The sequence below is a fragment of the Leucoraja erinacea genome, chromosome 34 (genome assembly GCF_028641065.1).
Source record: "Leucoraja erinacea ecotype New England chromosome 34, Leri_hhj_1, whole genome shotgun sequence".
NCBI classification, from domain to species: domain Eukaryota; kingdom Metazoa; phylum Chordata; class Chondrichthyes; order Rajiformes; family Rajidae; genus Leucoraja; species Leucoraja erinaceus.
The window spans coordinates 19,009,266-19,023,726 of record NC_073410.1 but is presented as its reverse complement, the minus strand read 5'-3'; the positions used below and the strand labels follow the sequence as shown (position 1 = coordinate 19,023,726).

The following is a 14,461-nucleotide window of genomic DNA, read 5'->3' as shown; positions in this document are numbered from 1 at the left end:
CATTCACACCAGTTCCTTGATATCAAACGGACACTGACACCATCCGCCTAGTCTTTCTCCGTTACATTAATGACAGTCTCCGGGCTGCCTCCTGCACCCTCGTTAACTTCCACCCGGCCCTCAAATTCACCGGGCCCATCTCTGACACCTCTCTCCCCCCCTTCTTGATCTCTCTGCCTCCATTACAGGGGGCACGCTATCGGCTAGCGTCTACAACAAACTCACTGACTCCCACAGTTATCTGGACTACACCTCCTCCCACCCGACCTCGTGCAAAGACGCTATCCCCTACTCTCAATTCCTCCGTCTCCACCGCATCTGTTCCCAAGATGAGGCTCTCCATCCTGGACATCCGAGATGCCCTCTTTATTTAGTAAACGTGGTTACTGTCATAGATGGATCCCTCACCCACATCTCCTCTATGTCACGTAGTTCTGATCTCACTCACCCCCCCCCTCCAGACGGAACAAGAGTGGTTCCCCTGGTCCTCACACTTCACCCCATCAGCCAACACATTATCCTGCAGCATTTCCGTCACCTCCAACGTGATCCCACCACCAGTCATATTTTCCCACCTCCACAACTTTCCGCCTTCCGCAAAGACCTTGGTTCCCTCATCTCTTTCCACCGAAACTGCACCTCATATTCCGCTTGGGTACCTTACAACACAATGGCATGAACATTGTAGCCGACGCATTTCATTCCCCTCACACCCTCTCGCCCTCTGAACCTTATGTGTCAGCTTCTATACTCAATACCCTGACTGATGAAGGCCAATGTAGCAAAAGCCTTCTTGACCACCCTGTCGACCTACAACAGCACTTTCAAAGAATTATGTACCTGCAGTCCTAGATCAATACTCCCAGAGCCCTACCGTTCAGTGTAGGTTTGACTTCCCAAAATGCCAGACTTCTATGTATTTGCATTAAACTACATGGCTATTCCTCAGCCCACTTGCCAATTAATCAATATCCTGCTGTATTTTTTGATAACCACCTTTGCTATCTACCATACCACCCACTTCCGTGTCATCTGCAAACTTGCTAATCATGCCTTCTATGTTCTCATCCACATCATTGATATGGCTGAGAAACAGCAATGGGCCCAGCCCCTGTCCGTGAGGCACACGTTCACTAGTGAGGCCTCCACTTGGATAAATAACCATCCACCATCACCCTCTGCTTCCGTCCATGAAGTCAATTCTCTATCCAGTCGGCTAGCTCTCCCTGGAGCTCTCTCTCTCCGTGCGATCCAACCTTCCAGAACATGTTGGGATGGCACATTGGCACAGTGGTAGTTGCTGCCTTAAACCCCCGTCTCACGGTGCGAGTCCACCCACAATTCATCCCCAGTTAAAAACAAATCAATTTGGTGGTAATCACGTGGAATTAACGTAGCGGGAACGTCAGAACTCGTGGACGTAACTTAGCGCCTCGGAACGCTAACGGCAGGTACTCGGGAAACTTGTTAACTCGTGAACATTTTTCAACATGTTGAAAGAAATTTACTCTTGAAGGAAAAATTGGAAACTGGTTGTGATACCGTAGTGGCCCGTGAGTTCACCGCAGTGACTCGTGGGTTTGGCCCGAGTGCCAGAAGTGAAATGTTGAAGATTAGTCAGATCTAAATGGAAAATTTTACAGTGATCTAACAATTCACTGTTAAGGAGCAAAAAGCACTCACCGGGGATCTGAGAAACAGTGGCATAAAGAATGAACCATGCAGTGTGGGGAAAGCTGCTTGCAAACGTTAATTAGTTCCCTTCAGAACTTTAACTTTTCACATTGAAACAGTGCCATGAATCCTTGTTAGGTTAATGCACTTTTTATGGAGAAGCAGATATATGGGACAGGTGTCCCGTCTCAGGATTTATATCCGACAAATTAACATCAGTTATTGAAGGCTGATGCGTTTCTACAGGTGATTTTCTCAGGCATCACTTTCCACCCAGTCTGTCCGCGTTACAGAGCAATTGGTCAAAACAATGTTGTAAATGGGACGTTTTGTTTTATAATTTTATAATTGGGAATTTTATAAATGTTATAAATGGGAAGGAACTGCAGATGCAGGTTTAATCCGAAGAGTGGTCTCGACCCGAAACGTCACCTATTCCTTCACTCCAGAGATGCCGTCTGTCCCGCTGAATTACTCTAGCTTCTTGATAAATGAATCTTTGGAAGCTCCTTGTCACTATTCAGAGTTTTAAGTGTATTTGTACTAACCCGTGCTATATGCTTGCCAAAGATAGGAGGTGTTCAGTGGGGAAGTTCACAAAATAAGTTTGCAAGTTCAAGAAGGAACTGCAGATGCTGGAAAATCGAAGGTAGACAATAGTGCTGGAGAAACTCAGCAGGTGCGGCAGCATCTATGGAGCGAAGGAAATAGGCAACCTTTCGGGCCGAAGCCCTTCTTCAGTCTGAAACGTTGCCTATTTCCTTCGCTCCATAGATGCTGCCGCACCCGTAAATGAGTTCACAAGCTGCATTGGTAATTTTTTGTTATTTTTGTGAGTTATGCAAAATAAATTAATTTCAGGTTCTTTACATCACAAGTATTCTCCTAAAACGTTACCCACAACTTTACGTAGTAAATGGGTTGGTTTCAGTCCAGCAAAAACACATAACATAAGTCCTCAATGACATTTCTTAGAAACACAGAGAGAGAATGTGAGGTAGATGGGATATGACTCTAATTTTTAACTTGTGTTTGTGTATTCATATTTTTCCATAAATTATGATATCTACACCGGATGATAGTCTAACGTACAATATAGGAAAACATTCTCATATTTACAATTAAGGGCCAATTGTATTCGGGTTTTTAATAAAACCTCACTTTTCCCGAGTTTAAATTGAAACTTGGGCCAGGCGCTGGGAAACTCTGGGACGCTAAAGAGAACATCTGAGCTTTGTCGCGGGCGGGCTGGGGTGACTGTAGGGCTCTGAAAACTTTGTTTCCCAGGGCTGGGGTGAGTGTGAAAGGGGTGGTTTCTGGGCAGATCTGCACAATCAGCAATGTTTTGAGCCGCTGTTTTTTATACAGTTTAAGTCGCGGCTGCTCTGACGAACATACTGGGTGAGTAGAGACACACACACTGCTATCCCTCTGGTCTATGGACCTTGCTGGCGGGGGAACAAATAACGTTAATAATAACGTCATCTTTTTGTTAGAAGTTTACCAACGTTTTGATGAGAGATAAATTAAGGGAATAAAACAATCTTACTGGACACAAAATGCTGGAGTAACTCAGCCAAGCCGGCAGCATCTCTGGAGAGAAAGGTCGAAACGTTTTTTCAGTCTGAAGAAGGGACTCGACCAGAAACATCACCCATTCCTTCTCTCATGAAATGATGCATGTCCCGCTGAGTTACTCCAGATTTTGTGTCTATCTTCGGTCTAAACCAGCATCTGCAGTTACTCCCGACACAAAAGAGCCTATGCCTTTCAATGATTGATGCCAGACCTTGAACAAATGCAGTTCAAATGGACTTTTTAATGCAGTTTTGGAAGGATTATTTCTTGAAACAAACTGCTCTAAACGTTTGAAGGAAGGAATTGCAGATACCAGTTTAAACCAAAGATAGACACAAAATGACGGACTAACTCAGCTGGTCAGGCAGCATCTCTGGAGAAAATAAATAGGTGATGTTTCGAGTCGAGATCGTTCTGCGGGCTGGGTCTTTTTATAGTGTAAAAAACTGCATGACATCATTTTTACCATGTGATGATTTTTCCACACGTCGGTAGTCGTTGTTGGCTCAAGAGTAACTCGGGAGAGGGACTTGGTACATCGCAGAAATGAGAAGTAAACGGCAAACTTAGACATACACGTGGGAACTCGTTTAAACTCGTGAACATAAACTTGGAATCTCGTAGACAACCATGAGTTTGATTTTTTCTTTCGCTCGGGATCACTCGTGAGTGGACTCGCACTGTGAGACAGGGCCATTACAGCGCCAGTGACCCGGGTTCGATCCTGACTACGGATGCTGTCTGTATGGAGTTTGTACATTCTCCGTGACCACGTGGGTTTTCTCCGGATGTTCCGGTTTCCTCCCGTGTATTTGTAGGTTAATTGACTTCTGTAAAACCGTCCCTATGTGTGGGCTCAACGCTGGTTCAATAGTGTTTTTATGGTCACATGTGCAAAGTGCAAACCCACAGTGAAACTCTTCACTTACAAACTGTCCAGTACAGTATCCCATACCCAAGCACATCCCCAATTAGCAAATGGAAGAAATAGTCCACCAATGCAAGTTTAGCACCATTTTCAGAATCCAGTCCACGCTCTAGTTGTTATGAGTCGTGCCTATTCCAGGCAAGTCCCAGGCTGCTGCAGGGCCTCTAGCCATCACCTTCGAGGTCAATCCAAGAACTAGTGTGAGTGGCTGATCGCTGGTTAGCACGGACACAGTGGGCCAAAGGACCTATTCCCACGCTCTAAACTAAACTAATAAATAGCAGCCTACCCTGCGGAACCTTATCAAATGTGGTGCTGAATGCCATATAGATAATGTCTACGGCTTTGCACTCAACAACCTAATGTTTATTTAGTCTAAAGATACAGCATGGTAACAGGCCCTTCGGCCCACCAAGTCCATGCCAACACAAATCCCCGCATGGGGGCAGCACAGCGGTAGAGTTGCTGTCTTACAGCACTTGCAGTGCTGGAGACATGGGTTCGATCCTAACTACGGGTGCTGTCTGTATGGAGTTTGTACGTTCTCCCCGTGACCGCATGGCTTTTCTCCGAGATTCCCTCCCACACTCCAAAGACATACAGGTTGATAGCTTGGCTTGGTATAAGGTAAATTGTCCCTAGTGTGTGTAGTGTTAATGTGCGAGGATCACTGGTCGGTGTGGACTCGGTGGGCTCAGTGTTTCTGCACAGTATCTCTAAATCAAGCTAACTTACACTATCCTACACACTCGGGACAATTTACAATTATGGCCAATTAACCTACAAACCTGTACGTCTTTGGAGTGTGGGAGGAAACAGGAGGCCCCGGGTAAAACCTGCACAGGTCACAGGGAGAACGTGTAAACTCCGTACAGACAGCACACGTCTGGGTCCCGGGTCTCTGGAACTGTAAGGTAGCAACTCTACCATGGTGTTGGTTTGGACGTGGGAAGGGCTGTAGGTGCCCCCTGTGTATGACAGGGTTGCCATTGGATGGGTACTTCAGTCAGAAACAGTTGAATTTATAATGGGAAACAAGGAACTGGCAGACCAGTTAAAGTACTTTGGTTCTGTCATCACTAAGAAAGACACAAACAATCTCCCAGAAATACTAGGAGACCGAGGATCTAGTGTGGCTGAGGAACTGAAGGAAATTCACATGTCAGGAAATAGTGTTGGGTAAACTGTTGGGACTGAAGGCAGATAAATCCCCAGGGCCAGATGGTCTACATCCCAGAGTACTCAAGGAGGTGGCCCTGAAAATCATGGATGCATTGGTGATGATCATTTTCCAATGTTCTATAAACTCTGGATCAGTTTCCTGTGGGCTGGAGGGTAGCCAATGTAATCCCACCTTTTATGAAAGGAGGGAGAGAGGAAACAGGACATTTTAGACCAGTTAGCCTTACATCGGTAGTGGGGAAGATGCTTGTCGATTGTTAAAGATGTTATAGCAGCGCATTTGAAAGCAGTGACTGGAACTGTCAAAGTCAGCATGGATTTATGAGGGGGAAATCATGCTTGACTAATCTTCTGGAATTTTTTGAGGATGTAACAAGTAGAATGGATAAGGATGTGGTGTATCTGAACTTTCACATAGTCTTTGACAAGGTCCCACACAAGAGATTAGTGTGCAAAATTAGAGCACATGGTACTGGGGGTAGGATATTGTCATGGATAGAGAACTGGTTGGCGGACAGGAAGCAAAGAATAGGATTAACGCAAGGCTTATTTTAATGATTTAGATGAAGGAATTAAATGTGACATCCCCAGACACGAAGCTGGGTGGCAGCATGAGCTGTGAGGAGGATGCTATGAGGCTGCAGGGTGACTTGGATAGGTTGGATGAGTGGGCAGATGCATGGCAGATGCAGTATAATGTGGACAAATATGAGGTTATCCACTTTGCTGGCAAGAACAAGAAGGCAGATGAATGTGAATGGTGTCAGATTAGGAAAAGGGGAGGTGCAACGAGACCTGGATATCCTTGTACATCAGTCACTGGATGTAAGCATGCAGGTACAGCAGGCACTGAAGAAAGCTAATGGCATGTTGGCCTTCATAGCGAGAGGATTTGAGTACAAGAGCAAGGAGGTCCTTCTGCAGTTGTACAGGGCCCTGGTGAGACTGCACCTGGAGTATTGTGTGCAGTTTTGGTCTCCTAATTTGAGGAAGGTCATTCTAGTTATTGAGGGAGTGCAGCATAGGTTCACAAGGTTAATTCTCGGGATGGCGAGACTGTCATATGTTGAAAGAATGAAGCAACTTGTATATAGTCGCTTGTATACACTGTAATTTAGAAGGATGACAGGATATCTTATTGAAACATATAAAATTATTAAGGGATTGGACATGCTAGAGGCAGGAAACATGTCCCCGATGTTGGGGGAGTACGGAACCATGGGTTACCGTGGTTTAAGAATAAGGGGTAGGTCATTTAGGACTGAGATGAGGAAACACTTTTTCTCCCAGAGAGTAGTGATTTTGTGGAATTCTCTGCCACAGTGGAGGCCAATTCACTGGATGTATTCAAGAGAGAGTTAGATATAGCTATTAGGGCTAACGGAATCAAGCAGGAACAGGGCACAGATATGGGCAAGATATGGGCGAAAAGCAGGAACAGGGCACAGATTCTGGATGATCAGCCATGATCATATTGAATGGCAGTGCCTGCTCGAAGGGTGGTGCCTGCACCTATTTTCTATGTATCTATGTTTATGTTTCACTGCCTGGGCGAGGGTATGTGTTCATTGGACAACCTGCTTTGCTCCACCTACAATGATAAGACTCTGTCATAGTTCCTTTCTCAGGAAAATGGCCCTGGAATTTCCCACACAGACTTGACTTCCTCATTCTCAGCCAAAACACCACATAATGATACAGTACTGAATCAGAGGCTGCTACCATTGCCTCATACCCAAAGTAGTTTTGTAATAACCTGCTCTGATCAATAAGCACAAGATTGTCCACTTTCACCATGTGGCTGACTGACTACATTTTAACACAGTTTCTTCCCAGCTGTTATTGGGCAACTAAACAATCCTAGTGACAATCAGAGAGTAGCCCTGACCTCTCATCTACCTCATTAGACCCTCAGACTATCTTTAATCAGACTATCATTAATCTATACACTGTGGACGGCTTGATTGTAATCATGTACAGTCTTTCCGCTGACTGGTTAGCACGCAACAAAAGCTTTTCACTTCACCTTGGTGCACATGATAATAAATTAACCATTGATCAGAGTGCAGACTGCTTTTCAGTTCAGTTTAGTTTAGAGATACAGCGCAGAGACAGATCCATTGGCCCACTGAGTCCGTGCCAACCGCGCTGCCAATCACCCCATACACTAGCACTGTACTACAGACCAGGGGGAATTTACAGTGGGCCAATTAACTTGCAAACCTGCACGTCTTTAGGATGTGGGAGGAAACCGGAACACCCGGAGGAAACCCACACGGTCACAGGGAGACTGTGCAAAGTCCATACAGCAGCCAAAATCAGGATCACACCCGGGTCTCTGTCACTGGGAGGCTGCAGCTCTACCACTGCACCACCGTGTCATTTTGGAAATGGGGCAACCTTCCCATTTGAACAGCTGCACAAAAGGCTTCCACCACAGGTTCAAGGTCAAAGGTCTCAGAACAAAAGTGTTGACATTTTTTAATTTAGTTTCATTCAGAGATGCAGCATGGAAACAGAGCCCTGGATACATGGAGTCTGGCCCATCAATCACCCATTCACACTAGTGCTGGGTTATCCGACTTTCTCATCCACTTCCTACACACCTAGGGCCAATTTACAGAGGGCCAATGAACGCACAAACCAACAGGTCTTTGAATTAGAAACATAGACAATAGGTGCAGGAGTAGGCCATTCGGCCCTTCGAATCAGCACCACCATTCAATATGATCATGGCTGATCATCTAAAATCAGTACCCCGTTCCTGCTTTTTCCCCATATCCCTTGATTCCTTTAGCCCTCAGAGCTAAATCTAACTCTCTCTTGAAAGCATCCAGTGAATTGGCCTCCACTATTTTCTGTGGCAGAGAATTCCACAGATTCAAAACCCCTCTTGGTGAATCTTTTTTTCCTCATCTCAGTCCTAAATGGCCCACCCCTTATTCTTAAACTGTGACCCCCAACATCGGGAACATTTTTCCTGCATCTAGCCTGTCCAATCCATTAAGAATTTTATATGTTTCTATAAGATATCCTCTCATCCTTCTAAATTCCAGTGAATACAAGCCCAGTCGAGCCATTCTTTTATCATGTCAGAATGTTGTTGGGAGGAAACTGGAGCGCCCGGAGAAAACCCACACAGGTCATAGGGAGAACGTGCTAACTCCACTCACAGTGGTCAGGATGAAATCTGGGCCTCTGGCACTGAGGCAGTGGCTCTAACCACTGCGCCACCGTGCCACCCTTGCACAGTCCGAGGATCACAAGACTTAGAAGCAGAATTAGGCCATTCAGCCCACTGAGTCTACTCCACCATGGCTGATCTATCCTTCCCTCTAACCCCATTCTCCTGCCTTCTCACCATAACCTTTGACATCCGTACTAATCAACAAGGATCTATCCACCCATTGACGTGGCCGTCTGAGGCACTGATTCACTCCCCATAAATTCCTGCTCATCTTTCTGAAGGAACATCCTGTTATTCTGAGGCTGTGCCCGCTGGTCATGGTGGAAACATCCTCTCCACACCCACTTTATCTAGTCCTTTCATTATCCAGTGGGTTTTAATGGGATCCCCCCCTCATCTGTCTAAACTCCAGCAAGATGCTGTCTGAGTTGCTGAGTTATTCCAGCATTTTCAGTTTGAATGTATCAGAAAGCTCTCTCTACAATGTCCAGGCACACATTAACATGATAGTGAACTGCTGGAGTAACTCGGTGGATCAGGCACCATATCTGGAACATGATCTTTTGGGTTGGGACCCTTCTTCAGACTGATCTTGGGAAGGGTCTCAACCTGAAACGTCACACATCTGTTTTCTCTGGAGAAGTTGTCTGACCCATTGAGTTACTCCAGCACTGTGCTCTTTTATGTAAACCAGCATCTGCAGTTGCTTGTTTCTACTAACAGTTGCGTCTGTTCTGGATGTTAATATACTCCTGCCCCAACTTAATACGAGTGCCAGCTTCCTGATGGCCATGTGAATGGAGCCATGTCAGGACACTGTGGAGCCAGATATCCATGGTGAAAACCACATGTACACGTTGTCATTGTATGAGCCAGGGCTGCCAAGTACATCTGGGACACGTGGGGAGCTGTGGGTTGCTGCCCTCGTTCAGTGACCCACACGCCCACACTGAGGAACACCACTCAGGAGACGGGCAGAGAGTCTTACGGTCAGCTGACGGGTAAAAACCAATCCTGCTCCGATCATTACAAATGAATTTAAAAATCTCAGTAACTGGGGTGAAGCACTGCCCAAATATTATTTACCAGAAATATATTTCCAAATTCTCCATTAAACTTTAATCTGAAGAAGGGTCCCGACCCGAAATGTCACCCATCCACGATCTCCACAGAGCACTGTGTCCTTTATTCAGTCCTCTCATATTTTGCCCTGCATTTGTAACCTAATTATTACCTCATCGACTTACCACATCGACAGACCGCCTCCTACTCTAAATGACTCAAATAAAAAACATCTCCACATTTTCAAATCAGGGAAAAAACTTGCAAATGCTGGAAATCCCAAAAGAAGCAGAAAATGCTGCAAACTTCCACCAGGTCAGTCAGCGTCTGTGGGTGGAGAAATAGACAGTGCTCTGGGTCCTGGATCCTCAGTCAGAACATCTTCCACATCCTGGGGACTGCACCCAATCAAATATTGTTTGGCTATTATTCATCTGAATATTCATCTGGAAAAGGGACTCAAACAAAGATGTCACTTAGTTATTTCCCCCCAGAGATGCTGCCTGACCAGCTGAGTTACTCCAGCTTTCTGTGTCTCTCTTTTCAGTGTAAACCAGCATCTGCAGTTCCTTACTACACATTGGTCCTGAGACGTCACCCACCCACGTCCTCCACAGATGCTGTCGGACCCGAGTTCTTCCAGCATTGCTCAGGATCCCAGCATCTGCAGTTCCTTATTTCTCTAAAATATTTTCTGGCCGTAGTCATTGTCACAATATGGCCAAGAGTGGGTGACAGAGTAAACCTTCTGAAACAGTACGGTCGATTAGTCCCCTCAATGATACTAACAGAAATAAACTTGCAAACTTCCCATCTAGTGCCGCGGATCTCACTTTACACTGCCTAAGGACGCGTCTCACCCCGGTCACTCTCTCCTCACCCCTCTCCCATCGGGCAAGAGGTACAGAAGTGTGTAAACGCACACCACCAGATTCAGGGTCAGTTTCTTCCCAGCTGTTATGAGGCAACTGAACCATCCTATCACCAACTAGAGAGCGGTCCTGAGCTACCACCTACCTCATTGGAGACCCTCGGACTATCTTTGATCGGACTTTGCCAGCTTTACCTTGCACTAAACGGTATTCCCTTATCATGTATCTATGCACTGTAAATGGCTCGATTGTAATCATGTGTAGGGAGGAACTGCAGATGCTGATTTAAACCAAAGATAGACACAAAATGCTGGAATAACTCAGCTGGACAGGCAGCATCTCTGGTTAGAAGGAATGGGTGACATTTCGGCTTGAGACCCTTCTTCAGATTTAGGGGAGGGGGAGATACAGAGATAAGGAAGTGTCAGGTGTGAACAAGACATCAAATGAGGTGGAGATTAAGGCAAATGTAGAATAGACCATTGTTAGGTAGGAGAAGGTAACAACAAAACAAACAGATAAAATGTAATCAGGGACAGTCAGACTGGGTTACTTGAAGTTAAAGAAGTCAATGTTCGTACTGCTGGGGTGTGAGCTGCCCAAGTGAAATATCAGGTGCTGTCCTCCAATTTTGTCTGGGCCTCACTCTGACAATGGAGGAGGCCCAGGACAGAAAGGTCAGTGTAGGAATGGAAGGGGGAGTTAAAGTGTTTAACAATTGGGAGATCAGGTAGGTTTAGGCAGACTGAGCGGAGGTGGTCAGTAAAATGATCGCTGAACCTGAACTTGGTCTCGCCGATATAGGAGTCCACACCTGGAACAGCGGATATAATAGATGAGGTTGGAGGAGGTGCAAGTGAACTTCTGCCTCACTTGAAAAGACTGTTGGGGTCCTTGGACGGAATCGAGGGGGGAGGTATAGGGACAGGTGTTGCATCTCCTGTGGGTGCAGGGGAACATACCTTTGGAGGGGGTGGTTTGGGTGGGAAGGGAGGAGTTGAGCAAGGAGTGGGAGGGATGGTCTCTGTGGAAAAGGGTGGAGATGGGAAGATGTGGCAAGTGGTGGGATCCCGTTGGAGGTGGTGAAAATGCCAGAGGATTATGTGCTGTATGTGATGGCTGGTGGGGCGAAAGGTAAGGACTAGGGGGCACTGTCTGTTACAACTAGGGTGAGGGGGCACAAGAGCGGAGAAGGGGGATACCGAGGAGACACGTATGAGGGCTTCATTTATGATGGGTGAGGGGAACCCCCATCCCCCAAAGAATGAGGACATCTCAAATGTCCTGGTATGGAACACCTCATCTTGGGCACATATGTGGTCTTTCCGCTGACTATATAGCACGTAACAAAAATGTTTTCACGGTACCTGCTACACATGACAATAAACTAAACTGATAACTGATAAGGCATCATACCTCACCCCGGCCCCACAGAGTGACACAGTCAGCTGAATCAACCACAGTACAACCAAGCCAAGACCAGTGACCAACCGCTCCCGGTAACGAAAGGTCCACAAACCAGCTTCACCAGCTTCATCACCACCCACCACCACTCTCCTCCCACTCCCACCGAACCCCCCGCTGTGACCGCGTGGGTTTCCTCTGGGTGCTCAGGTTTCCTCCCACATCGCAAAAGACGTGCTGGTTTGTAGGTTAATTGGACATTTGACAATTGCCCCCAGTGTGGATGGGAAAGTGGGATAATATAGCAGTGTGAAGGGGAGATCACTGGGACTCTGTGGGCTGTCGGGCCTGTTCACATGTTGTGTCTTTAAACTTAATCCTCACTCCCTCTGTCCCCCTCTCTCACTGAACCCCCACGATGAGACAGAAGCTCCTGCCCTGAGTGGCTTTGCAAGTTGTAGTGTGGAGAGGTTGAGAAGCCGGAGCTGCAGGGCAGGAGATGGGGAGACGCCGTCGTTACAGACGGATCACTGGCGCTCATTCACACCGACCCTGCGTGTAACACAAGGCGCTGCTAGGATCCACTAAATTCTGGAGTAACTCAGCGGGGCAGGCAGCATCTCTGGAGAGAAAGAATGGGGGACGTTTCGGGTCGAGACCCTTCTTCAGACTGACGTCCGGGATGTGCGGGATATCACTGGGTGGATGGGGGAAAGCCGCCTTGTTGCTGCCGCCGCTTCGGCCCATCGGCCGCGGCTATCCAACACTAGTCCAGCTAACCGGGGCTGGCAGATGATTCACGCCGGTTTTACCCCGGCAGAGCGGGGCTGAACGTTCATCCCCGGCCCGGCCCGGCCCCGGCCCCGGGGACTCTCGCCGGATCTCCCTACCTGACAGCTCGACGTCTCGGCTCCAGCCACCGCTGCTCCCCGCCGCCTGGCGCTCTGGATCCGGCCGCTCCCGGAGCCTGGTCCCCGTCTCTCGCTGCAGCCGCCCTGCCCTGGTGCCCAGCCAGTCCACTCCACGATAACTAGGCTCCTGCCCCGGCCCCCCGCTTCCTCTCTCGCAGTGGAAAGTCCCTGTCGCTCTCTCTCTGGCCGCGGCCTCTCGCCGTCCTGTCCCGGTCTCTGCTTCCCGGTGTCCGCTCCCCACTTCCAAGCCCCTCTCCCCCCGCTGGGAACCAATCCCCTGGCGCGGCCTCTCGTCACCCTGTCCCTGGTTGCAACAACTTCTTGTCCCCGGTCCCCGCCCCCCTCTCTCTCTCTCTCTTCTTGCCGACCTGTCTCTCTCTCTCTCTCTCTCTCCCCTGGATGTGTGTCTGTCTGTCTGTCTGTACCTGGTTGTGTGTGTCTCTCCCCCCCCCCTCTCTCTCTCTCTCTCTCCCCCCTGGCTGTGTGTGTGTGTATCTTTTTTTCTTTTTCTTTTTCTTTCAATCTCTCTCTCTCTCGTTCTCTCTCTCTCTCTCTCTCTCTCTGGTGGAAATCCCCGGCGCTATTTGCAACAACTGGAGAGCGGGGATTTCCCGTGACGTCGCGCCCAGGACAGCGCGGACGCCCATTGGTTGCTGGGTGGGGGGATGTGGTTGCCCAATTGGCCGCTGAACCACAAGTACGCAAATGCTGGTCCGGGCTGCGCTGGGCGGGGGTTGAAGGGCCGAGCGGCCGACGGCTGAGCCTGACCCGCAGCCAGCCCGGGGAATTCCCACACACATTGACAGCTGGCAGTATCTTCAGGATAATGGGAGTGGGAGTGCCTGCGGAACCGCTTGCAAATAACAAGGAACTGCAGATGCTGGAGAAAGACACAAAGTGCTGGAGTAACTAAGCGAGCCAGGTAGCTTAGGGGGTGGGGTGATCACCTCTGGGGGTGGGGTGGATCGCGTAGATTTATTTACGTGAATATGATGATACTATTTAAAAAAATTGAATAAAATATGATGATCATGCCACAAGGCGAAATAGACGCTAAAGATCATCTTTAAGATGGAAATAAAGTGCTGGAGGAACTCAGCGGGTCAGGCAGCATCTCTGGAAAAAAGGTAGACAAAACTGCTGGAGAAACTCAGTTGGTGAGGCAGCATCTATGGGGCGAAGCAAATAGGCGACGTTTCGGCTCGATTGATGTGAGGGGGGGGGGGCGGGAAGAATAAAAGAAGAGGTGGAGCCAGTGGGTTGAGGGAGAACTGAGAAGGGGAGGAGAAAGTGAGGACTACCTGAAATTAGAGAACTCAATGTTCATACCACTGGGGTAAGCGAAATATGAGGTGCTGCTCCTCTAATTTAATGTGGTCCTCACTCTGTCCATGGAGGCGGCCCAGGACAGAAAGGTCGGATTCGGGGGTGGTTCGGGTGGGAAGGGACAAATTGACCAGGTAGTTACGGAGGGGGCGGTTTCTGCGGAAAGCAGACGGGAGGAGATGGTAAAAAGGAATCGGTGACGTTTAGGGTCAAGACCCTTCTTCAGACATCTATTTCACTATTTATTATTTATTATTAGTTTGAAGAAGGGTTTTGACCTGAAACGTCACCCATTCCTTTTCTCCAGAGACGCTGCCCGACCCGCTGAGTTACTTCA

The 14,461-nt window shown here is 47.9% G+C and overlaps 1 protein-coding gene across 1 annotated transcript in view; it reads right to left on the bottom strand.

Annotated features, from left to right (window-relative positions):
- Window positions 1-13,126, bottom strand: part of LOC129713066 (nuclear factor NF-kappa-B p100 subunit-like) — a 106,009-nt gene extending 92,883 nt beyond the window's left edge. Inside the window, exon 1 of the mRNA XM_055661944.1 lies at window positions 12,778-13,126. The gene's annotated coding sequence lies outside the window, so the exon portion shown is untranslated. The remainder of the gene's footprint in view (window positions 1-12,777) is intronic.
- Window positions 13,127-14,461: the final 1,335 nt, after the last annotated feature.